This window comes from Lepidochelys kempii, chromosome 7 (assembly GCF_965140285.1).
Source record: "Lepidochelys kempii isolate rLepKem1 chromosome 7, rLepKem1.hap1, whole genome shotgun sequence".
NCBI lineage: Eukaryota > Metazoa > Chordata > Testudines > Cheloniidae > Lepidochelys > Lepidochelys kempii.
Window position 1 is genome coordinate 116,442,586 of NC_136386.1, and position 10,696 is coordinate 116,453,281.

The window sequence follows — 10,696 nt, forward strand, 5'->3', positions numbered from 1 at the left end:
TATGGCCCATGGCACAGAGGCACTGCCATCTAATACACATAAGGATGCCACCTCTAAGGTACAAAAAAACAGGACATTTGGGATGATGCTGAGCCCAAAAGCCTGGACAGCAGGCAGTGTTTATTGAGCACCTTCACAGATTTCACAGGACAGTTACCTCAAAAAAGGGACAATCCTGGGAAAACCTAGTTCGGTAACAATCCAAAATACATGCAAGAAAAAACATAAGTCAAGAGGGCAAAGAGAAGGTATTGGGGTCAATGGAGGTCATCAAATGCACGATTTCTCAGTATAAACTAGAGAAAATGTAATGTAACACTTAGTGAAGAAGACTTAGGGAAAGGCCCCTGCTGTTAAGAAAGGAGCCAAAAAACAAAACAAAAACCCCAGCATGGCACTATGAATTTATATCACAATAAAATAACGCATTGTCATAATGCATCCTATGCTCTTTTGCCCCATCCTCAGTTCAGCCCTGCAGAACACCAGACAGATCTGCTTGGTACAGGACGTTCTTACGCCGTAACTAAAATAAAGGTGGCTTTAAGGCAGTCTATATGATCTATTTCAGAGTAACAGCCGTGTTAGTCTGTATTCACAAAAAGAAAAGGAGTACTTGTGGCACCTTTGAGACTAACCAATTTATTTGAGCATGAGCTTTCGTGAGCTACAGCTCACTTCATCGGATGCATACCGTGGAAACCAGGCAGTTTCCACGGTATGCATCCGATGAAGTGAGCTGTAGCTCACGAAAGCTCATGCTCAAATAAATTGGTTAGTCTCTAAGGTGCCACAAGTACTCCTTTCCACTTGTAATGTTGTGCTTTAGCATTATCTCCTGATTTCCCAGCCCATTTAAGAGGATTATTAAAGCCAACCTGATACTTTCGAGAAAGGCACATAGACCTCAAACAGGCAGACCAATTTAGATTAGGTTAGAGGTTGCTGAGTCCAAAGTGTGAGACAGGGTGAACACACCTCGAGCAGACAGGCAGGAAGTGGCTGGTGGAGGGAGAATGTTATATGTAAACAGGGTGTATAGGAACCCAGAAGTGGGGAGAGAGATGAATTGGTCCCATGCAGGTTAAATCATAAAACCTACCAAGTAAGGCTAGCCCTACAACAGCAGTACATTCCTGCTGTATTTGCCTACAGTGAGGAAATTGAAAAGCTTGAGCTTTTCTGGCTACCACGCAACACCCGACTGTCAAATTTTCTCTTTGGCAAATAACCAAAAATAATTTGAAATAAATGAAATACTTTTGGTTTTTTTAAATCAGGAAAATAATATATTTCTTATCTTTAAGTGACTCCAGATTAGACTAGGGCAAGAACTGTCCTTTTTGCAGTCTGCCTTTGTGGGATACATCTTCCTCATCCTCCCTTTTTTTGTTTTTGGTTGTTGTTTTTGTTGTTGTTTTCTCCTAGGGTGACCAGACAGCAAATGTGAAAAATCGGGACGGCGTTGGGGGATAATAGGAGCCTATATAAGAAAAAGACCCAAAAATCAGAACTGTCCCTATAAAATCGGGACATTTGGTCACCCTATTTTCTCCAGAGTTGCAGCGCTGAACATTTTGAGATTCTGGCACCAGGTCTGAGATATCACACCAAAGCCTGAGGCGAGACAGATATAACTCCTCTACTTGAGGGGAAGAAGGGACGCTGTGGAGTGGAAAGAAAAGGAGTACTTGTGGCACCTTAGAGACTAACCAATTTATTTGAGCATGAGCTTTCGTGAGCTACAGCTCACTTCATGATGAAGTGAGCTGTAGCTCACGAAAGCTCATGCTCAAATAAATTGGTTAGTCTCTAAGGTGCCACAAGTACTCCTTTTCTTTTTGCAAATACAGACTAACACGGCTGTTACTCTGAAACCTGTGGAGTGGAAGATAACCCAGCAGACTGATCCCGTCTAGTCCTGAAATGATGAATCTAGTACATACAACACATATTCAGGGTAGACAGCGAAAATGAAACCACTTCGTGCATTGGAACGCTATGAGACATCTCTAGCCAATTCAGATCTCTCTTGTGTTAGACATTTGCTACAAAGTGGATTTATTCAGTTACTGGCAGTTGTGTGCGCCTCAGTGAATACCATACAACTTTATTGTGTATAGCATTCCTACTGGAGTCAATGGGAGTTTGGCTGAACTTAGGTGAGGAGGTTTGGACTCTAATAATAAGGAACTGCAGAGGAGGAGGCTTTTGCCAAAGACACCCCAATAAACCTTTGCACCAATTCCCACTGCACCCTTTGAAGTGCTGTGTAAAATTGCAGAAGGGATTCTAAGAGGCTATTTAGGACTGGAGCACTTGCTAAAGGTAGGGTCACTTGTCACAAGAGGATGAGAACTCTGATGTTGTCCTGGGTATTTCCATGAGATAAAAAGCATTTTTTCTTGTTGAATATCCCTACTCAGAGCATTTATATCAACCATCATAAATCTCAACTCAACTGGAGCACATACACTTACAGACACATAGATGCTGCAAATATATCCAAGATTTAGTAAACGCTGAATGCCTGCACAAATACTTAGTTTGCAACCAATTAGATATATTTCTCCCCATCTCTGTAACTACCAGGACTAATATTGCACAGGAAATATTCTAACAAATCAAAGGTAAAATAAACAGAATTTTCCTTTGCACCCAGTTTTTAATTCAGATGGAATTAAGTGATCCAAAGTCACTTGGAAATAATCCTTTCTAAATGGTTTCTGCTGGATCCTTGTTTCAGGTGCAAAGTGTCTGAGTTGAGTTGTCCTGTCCTGGAGTCTTTAAACTCTGGTGATTGCTGCCTGCTTTATTAACCTGGATTCTTGATAATGATGATGCCTCCAAGCATGGAACTGCAAGTTGGTACTCAAAGCAATTACTAGTCCCCACCCTTGCTTCTGCCCAGAATCTTGCTGATAATTCTGGTGCCAGATTCCCTTTGGAGCTTAAGCTCTGGCAAACAAGTCCCTTTCTAGTCTTTGCTTTTCACTACATTCTCATTCTCTCTCTCTGGTTGTTTTCAAAGAATCCACTACTTTTCTGGCATGTTCAACTTACTTGCTGGGCCCGCCCATAAACAGAGGAAAGAAACCTATTGGCCAGAATTCCTCCAAACAATTAGAAAAGCCCTTTCTCCAGCACTGGGAATGCCCTGTTATTCTGCCAGGGATCTGTAAGCAGTTTGTATAGATATAGTCCACTTTTAAAACTTATCTACAGATGCCAGTTTGAGGTTACCCTGATACAAGTGTGTTTCATCAAGTTGTCTTTTGAATGTTCTTGAACCCTATGTGCATCGTAGCTATTGTGATTCACCCACTTCCAGCAAGCTTCTAACACAGGGGTGGCCAATCTGTGACTCCGGAGCCACATGCGGCTCTTCAGAGGTTAATATGCTGCTCCTTGTCTAGGCACCGACTCCGGGGCTGGAGCTACAGGCCCCGACTTTCCAATGTGCCGGGGGGTGCTCACTGCTCAACCCCTGGCTCTGCCACAGCCCCTCCCCCCCACTCCACCCCTTCCCAGCACCTCCTCTGAGCCTGCCCTGCCCTCCCTCCTCCCCCCCGGCCCCCAGAGCCTCCTGCACACCAGGAAACTGCTGAAGGGGAGAAAAGGAGAAGTGCTGATTGGCGGGGCTGCTGGTGGGTGGGAGGTGCTGGGAGTAGGGTGGGAGCTGATGCGGGGCTGCTGACGTATTACTGTGGCTCGTTGGCAATGTTCATTGGTAAATTCTGGCTCCTTCTCAGGCTCAGGTTGGCCACCCCGATCGAACACAAGAGAGATCGATAAAAACAAAATTGAATTGGCTAGAGATGTCCTATAACATTCCAATGCACACAGTGGTTTCATCTTCTCAACAATTTTTTTATTCATTAAACCATTTCAAAAAGCAGCATGTGTGATCCAGACACCTCAGTGGTTCTGTTTGACCATAATATAGCCTGTGGAGACTGGAGTCTATGTTAGAGTATCAATTAATCAATCGAGGCAGCAAAAAACAGGATCTGCCAAACACAATCCCATTTATCTTGTGGTTTTATTTTCTTATATACATATTTATTCTGCCTCCTTTGTGTTGGCATTTGGGTGCCGTAATAAAATCAGATGCAAACATAGCAATGCTACTTGGGTAACAAACAATCTAATCCCACTTTGGCCAGTGATGGCTACAGGTTGAAAGGTTTAGTTGAGGTGCTAAGATGCCTGAGCTTTGTTTGTGCTAATTAATTACGGTCGTGTTTAAAATTTCCCTGTGGTCCTTTGTAATGGCTGCCAAACAGGAAACGCTGTTGCTGCTTGTTTGAAGCTTTACTAGAATGTGCACATTAGTAGAGTGTGAGCTAGATTGTAAATTAGGGGTTCCGATGGTGAGGAGCTGTGGATATTATTCTCAGCTCTGTCACTGACAGTCTGTGTGACTTTGGAGGAATGATTTAACCTTTCCATACCTCAGTTTCCCCATCTATAAAATGGTTTCTCTGTTTTCTCATCTACCTACTTCTTATGGCTTAGAACAGCCTTCCATGTCCCATATTCTAGATTTCACCTCTATGGCATACTACACTCTTAAAACTGGTGTTTTGTTGTTGTTTGTTTTTTTATTTTCCCAGAATTTTCCTACTTTGATTTACTCGAAAAGAATTTCAACACCGTGCCTTGTATCTGAACAAAAGAAGAGTCTGACTCAAAACCCCAGACACAGGACAAATTTGAGATCTTTGAAATACAGACCCAGATCAAAGTTTTTCATTTCAGGCCCATCTCTAATTAGAACTTTCTTCCTGTGTACGGTGTTTGTTTAAATTAGCTCATAAGCTCTTTGCAGCAAAGACCCAGCCTCTGTGTTTTGTACAGTATGAGAAACAAATAATATACAGGGCTACATAAATACAATAATCATAATACATCCAATGTTCAGCCAACTGGATTTGTAGGTTGGTGGCACCACATTTCAGAGTATCTGGTGAAATGGAAACACTTATACTGTTCCACTGCTGGCGGAGAGGAGTTTATTTAAAATATAAGTAAATTTTTTAATTGAAAAGAAATCTTAGCAAAAGCTCTGGGCATGCTTTGTAATACAGTAATAACAATTCCAGACATGTCTCTTTTGTATTATAGTTGTCACCTTATCTGTTCATTCTTGCCCTAACAGCAGCAGCACTCATCTGAAAAGGCCTTCTTTGCAGAGGGCTCCACACATTATAGGCTATATAGGAAAAATCAAGTGATCCAATTATATTATAAAGAATTCCAAATAGAGAATTCAGCCAAAAGCCAATACCAATTAGACAAAACATTGTCTTTATCTCATGATCATTGTTCTTCTCCGCTAGATTATTGCAGGAGAAGATCTCCGGGAGTCACTTATAATTACTAGTTGAGGTATTTCCTAATAATAATAAGGATAATGTGACTGACTGGCTGAGGTCCTATGATATGACAGGGTGTGTAATCAATAAATCATGTGCCAGTTGTAGCTGTTCTTCATATAAGATCATATGTCTGCATTTCTATAGACAACTGTTACAGAATGTTTACTGGTTGCTGTACCTTTTCACCTCATCAGCATTGTTTAAAGAATTGACATTCTGGGATTGTAGTCATTCCAAGAAAATCCAGTTTAATCTGTTTGGAAATGGAATGAGGTAGGGGTAAAAAACAACAACAAAAACGTCTCTTCCTGTCTAGAAAGCCATATGATCTGATAGTTATACCAAGTGGTAAGCAATTGACAGATTAGAAAAAAAACAAAAGCCACCTTTGTCACCTGAATACTGTGGGCAGGTCTGGTTGCTTATTATAGGGGGAAAGATGGGAGGAGTCATAGCTATGATATGACAACAACAACAAAATAGTTCAGGCACACAATATTGTAAGGTACACTTCAAAATCGTAATAGTAATAATAAGTAATAATAATAGTAAGAGTAATAGTAAGAGTCACATAAATAGCCTGTATTTTACAATAAAATTGTTTAAATGACTTATATTTACCTAGTAGTTTAAAACGATTTAAAATATATTCTCTACTACACTAGCCATATGTAGAGACAAAATCATAAACATTCTCAGTGATAGCCTGGCAATGGGGAAACATTCTTTAAAACAATATTTATAGCAGAAATCCTAGGCGTGCCAAACAACCCTAAGAGCTTGTGACTGTTATCTGGAACACCCAGATCAGGAACTAAAAAGCTTTTGGTAGTCAAGACAGCAGCATTACCCACTCCAGGATTCAAGAAATCATGAGGCCAGCTTGCAAATCATGAGTTTTTTTAAAAATCATAATATATTTCAGGGTTTTTTATTTACCACCTGGATTATTAATCTTTAGGGTGCACTCTGTTCATGATTTCAAGCTTTTCTCCGCAACCACAGGATCTAGAAACTTACTTTTTTTTTTTAATGAAAGCTGAGATTCCTCTGCCATTACTTGATTCCAGAAGCTGAGGTTTTAAGAATAACACCAAGTATTGTGAGACTTGCATTAAACTCATGAAAGTTGCTAACACTGAGATTTATTGTCAATGCCGATATCTCAAAACAAATGTCTCAGTGAATTTTCCAGGTGAATTCCTGGAGACATAACGGAGATTGTGTTCTGAGATTCTTATAACATTCTCACTCACCATAGAACCAACAATCATCATCTTACACAGATAATTTTTTTTTAATACACTTGATTTTCCCCTGGCCTTGAATCCCCGTGCTCTCTGAGTAATGATTCTTGCTGATTGGCAAGGCAGCACTTTGAACTTTTAGGACGGAGATCAGAATATATGACCCTTTCAAACCAAGCATTCATTTTTTCCACAAGGCTGTGACCTTGATTTCTTTTCTATGATTGTAGGTATATATAACACAGTATTATACTAAAAAAAAAAGGGGAGAGAGAGATGAAGGGGTAGGTTTTCCTTTTTGCTTTTTGCATTACTTTAGAAATTTAGACTTTGTTTACATTGGAAGACTCTGTGGTGAACTAGTGAAATCATGACATAACCCGCTGATGCGTGTCAGTTACATGCCCCACTGTGTGCCTGATCTACAAAGGCAATGGGTCTTTTACAGCTCTCAACTTGAAAGCTTGGCACTTTATCTCAATTGTTTTATGATGCATCTGATTAAGTGAGCTGTAGCTCACAAAAGCTTATGCTCAAATATATTGGTTAGTCTCTAAGGTGCCACAAGTACTCCTTTTCTTTTTGCATATTTGAATTGATGCTTTCAGGTCTGGAAGTCACCAATTTATTTCCCAAGATGGCAGCCATCACAATGACAGGAGATGGGAGCCTGGAAGTTGAACAACTAAGATGGAGAGGGATTTTGGAGACAAAATGTTTAAAATGTGAGTGTGTTTGATTTTAACAGGTATCTCACCCCAATATCTAATGAACATATGGCAGAAAGAAGGCCAGTGGTAAAATTCAGCACACACATACACAACTTAATTTAAGCTGAAAGAAAACGCCTATTATGCTTCTGAGACCTCCCGAGTCCTCCTGCAAAGCTGGGCAGGCCAAAACTTGACATTCCTGATATGTCTAAAGCAAAACCAAACAGACAAACACAGCTTTAATGTGGGAAAAATAAATTTCTATCCCTTTTAGAATACATCGTTATATTTTCAAAATATCTTTGCAGGTCACCTTTAAAGTTGCTTCATAGTTCACCCATAAGAGCATTTTATACCAGCATGGTCAACTGACACTCTGAGACCTGTAGACCGTAGAAGAGCCTGGTCTATCTTATAGCTATTTGCATGTCTTTCTGTCTCTCTTTTTTCCCCTTCTCTCTCTTTTGCTCTCCCCCATCTCTTCCTCTTCAATCTCTCCTTACATCGCTCCTCCTTCCCCCAACCTTATCTCTCTCTGTTCAGCATCCCAAACTTGTATTGACAATTTGCAGGTGAGACAATGTAATGAAAGGCACTGAATTTATCAGCTTATGCATGGTTGAATTCTCAAACTTAGTGTCGCAACCACTTGGGTTTTGGCAGCTAACACAGCCCCCTACAGCCCAGCTGGCTCAGACAGCAACCTCGTTTAACATTTAGAATTGCATTTCTAAGCTCCTGGCAAGCCCAGACTAGTGTGCCTGTCACCCCAGCGACAGCAATTCCAGAAAAGCAGCACTTTGAAGCGTACTGTAAGGGGATGGAGGAGACAGTGAAGGAGGAGTGGGAAATGAGTGAAACAGGATTTTTTGTTTACAAAAGCTACTTTTGAGGTTGTTCTTCCAGCTAGGCCAACATCATTCCATCCGTTTTAAAGCAGAAAGCCGCACTGAAACCCAGTAGTTCTACCAGGATACTGGTAGAGAATACTGGTAGAGGATAAAGGTATCCAGGTGACACCTTTGCCCAGGAAACTGGACAAAGATTGGAGGAGGAGTTGGGGGGAGGCTGGTTGGAATGCTGGAGGGTTTTTCTTTCAGTTTGGAGTGGGCTAGAGAAAAGGGGAGAGCCCCAGAGCGGGGGGGTCTAAGCTCTCTACCCCACTGAAGGACCTGACTAAGGGGTCCTGTTCATGCCTACAAGCTCTGGGTTGGATTGTGTTCCTGTCATCTCTAATAAACCTGCTGTTCTACTGGTTGGCTGAGAGTCACAGTGAATGTGAATCGCAGGAAACAAGGGTACAGGACCCTGACTCCTGCACGCTTCGTAACAACTGGATACCGACAGCCAGATGCATCTTGAGCACGCTGTTACAATATTTCTGTGGACACATTTGGGCCAGATTCTGGCACCAGCTGTGGCCCCTTTATACCACTTCAGCGGCATAGGGAGGTTGTAAAGGAACTGGCCTGGCTCGCCGGAGAATTTCCCAGCCTACAACACCTGTCGTTCCTCCTCCCAGCAGCCTCCGGATGAGGAGTATAGCCAAGGTTTGGAGTGGGGCGTGTGCTCTGCTCTCCAGTCATTCTGAGCTGAGCGGCCCATAGACAAGGCAAGGCTGCTGCTGGAAGTGAGAGCAATTCTTGGGGCTGTGCTGACCCTCAGAATAGAATCTGCACTGTCTGTGCTGCACTGCTAAAAAGGCAGAGTACCTGATCTGGCCCTGCACTCCAGTCACACAGCACAGATACAAAAAATAAACCAGCTGTATTATTTTAAGGGGTGTGGTCTAGGATTCAGGGTTTGGGACTTGGAGTCAGCAGTTCTGGGCTTTGTTCAAACATCTCCCAGGGACTGTGTGACCTCAGGCAAGTCACTTCGCCTCTTTCCTCTCCTTGCCCCACGCTGCTAAATGGGGATGATGATAATATACCTTGTATGATGCCATGGGGCTAAATTAGCTGATGCTTGCAACATGCTTTGAAATCCGTGGATGAAAAGATGCTAGATAATTGCAACATAGTATTAATAATGCCAATAGTGTACTCCATTATACATTGCTTTTCATCCCCAAAGATCCTGGAGTGCTGCAGAAGCTACATACATACAACACCACTAATCCTTGCTGGGTTTTCATTCTTCCCAAGTCCAGGTTAGGAATCTTAAGCTGTGCTTGAGACATGGCAAAAGGCAGCATATAGGCAAACACAGAGTAGTCTGGTCAGTGCAGTGGAGTTTTTTTTTTTTTTTTGGGGGGGGGGGGTGTTTCTGAGGGACTGTTCTTGCAGCACTAGGAATATGCTTCTCTCACAAGGGGCTGCGTGAAAGGCAGCATGAAGCTGATAATGGGAGGAGGGAATAAAAGCAGCAGTTAGGGGCTAGGGGGACAGTGCATAAGGAGGGGGTGTAATGTACTAGGTTTGCAATCAGACCCAGGCGCAAGAGGTTCCAAGGAACAGATCGGTGTTTGCAGCCTGCTCAAACATCCCTCTCCGTGCACCGCACCTGAATCCACCCAGCTGCACAGCATGGGATGGGCTACCAGTAGGACCATTAAACGTACCGTCCACTAGCTGGGGTGTAAGGTGGAACTGAGAGCAGAATGTTTGCTGGGTCAAAGATAAGCACCTTGAGGTTATGTGGAAGGCAGGCAGGGAGGAGTTGGTCTCCTTATTTAGGCCCCAAGCCCTCGTACTGAACAACTATATTATTTGTATTTAAACATTATGAGCTGGTCTACTCTAGGAACTTACATTGGTATAGCTACATGTCTCGGGAATGTGAAAAATCCACACCCCCTGAGAGAAGTAGCTACACAGACCTAACTCCTCGTGTAGACAGCGCCAGGTTGATGGAAGAATTCTTCTGTCAACCTAGCTGCCACCTCTCGGGAAGCTGAATTACCTATGCCAACGGGAGAACATATCGGGTCAGGTTGGGGTTTCGAAGGCTAGGAAACAAAGATGTATACAAGGATACATTTTGTATACAAGGATGAGTTGGAACTGACCCATGGCCTTCAACTGGCTTGCTGGGGATACTACAGTACATGTTGGGGGCTGTGCAGACTTAAAACCCCTGGTCTGAAGGGAATGGGAGATGGGTCCCGACCCAGAGACAGGTGACAACTGGAGATCTGAGACCTGACTAGGCATGGGAGAGAGAATACAGGTGCAGTTACCCCTGAAGCTGCGACAGACAGCAGCCTGAAGCTCCCTGCAGTCCAGAGCTCCCACCTTCCAAAATAGAAGACGATCTTTGTAGTGTTGACAACTCTCGTGATTTTTAGTGTATTTCTTAAACTCCAGCTTCTTGAATCAAGAGAGTGCAAGAGAACCTCGGCTTTCATTTAAAA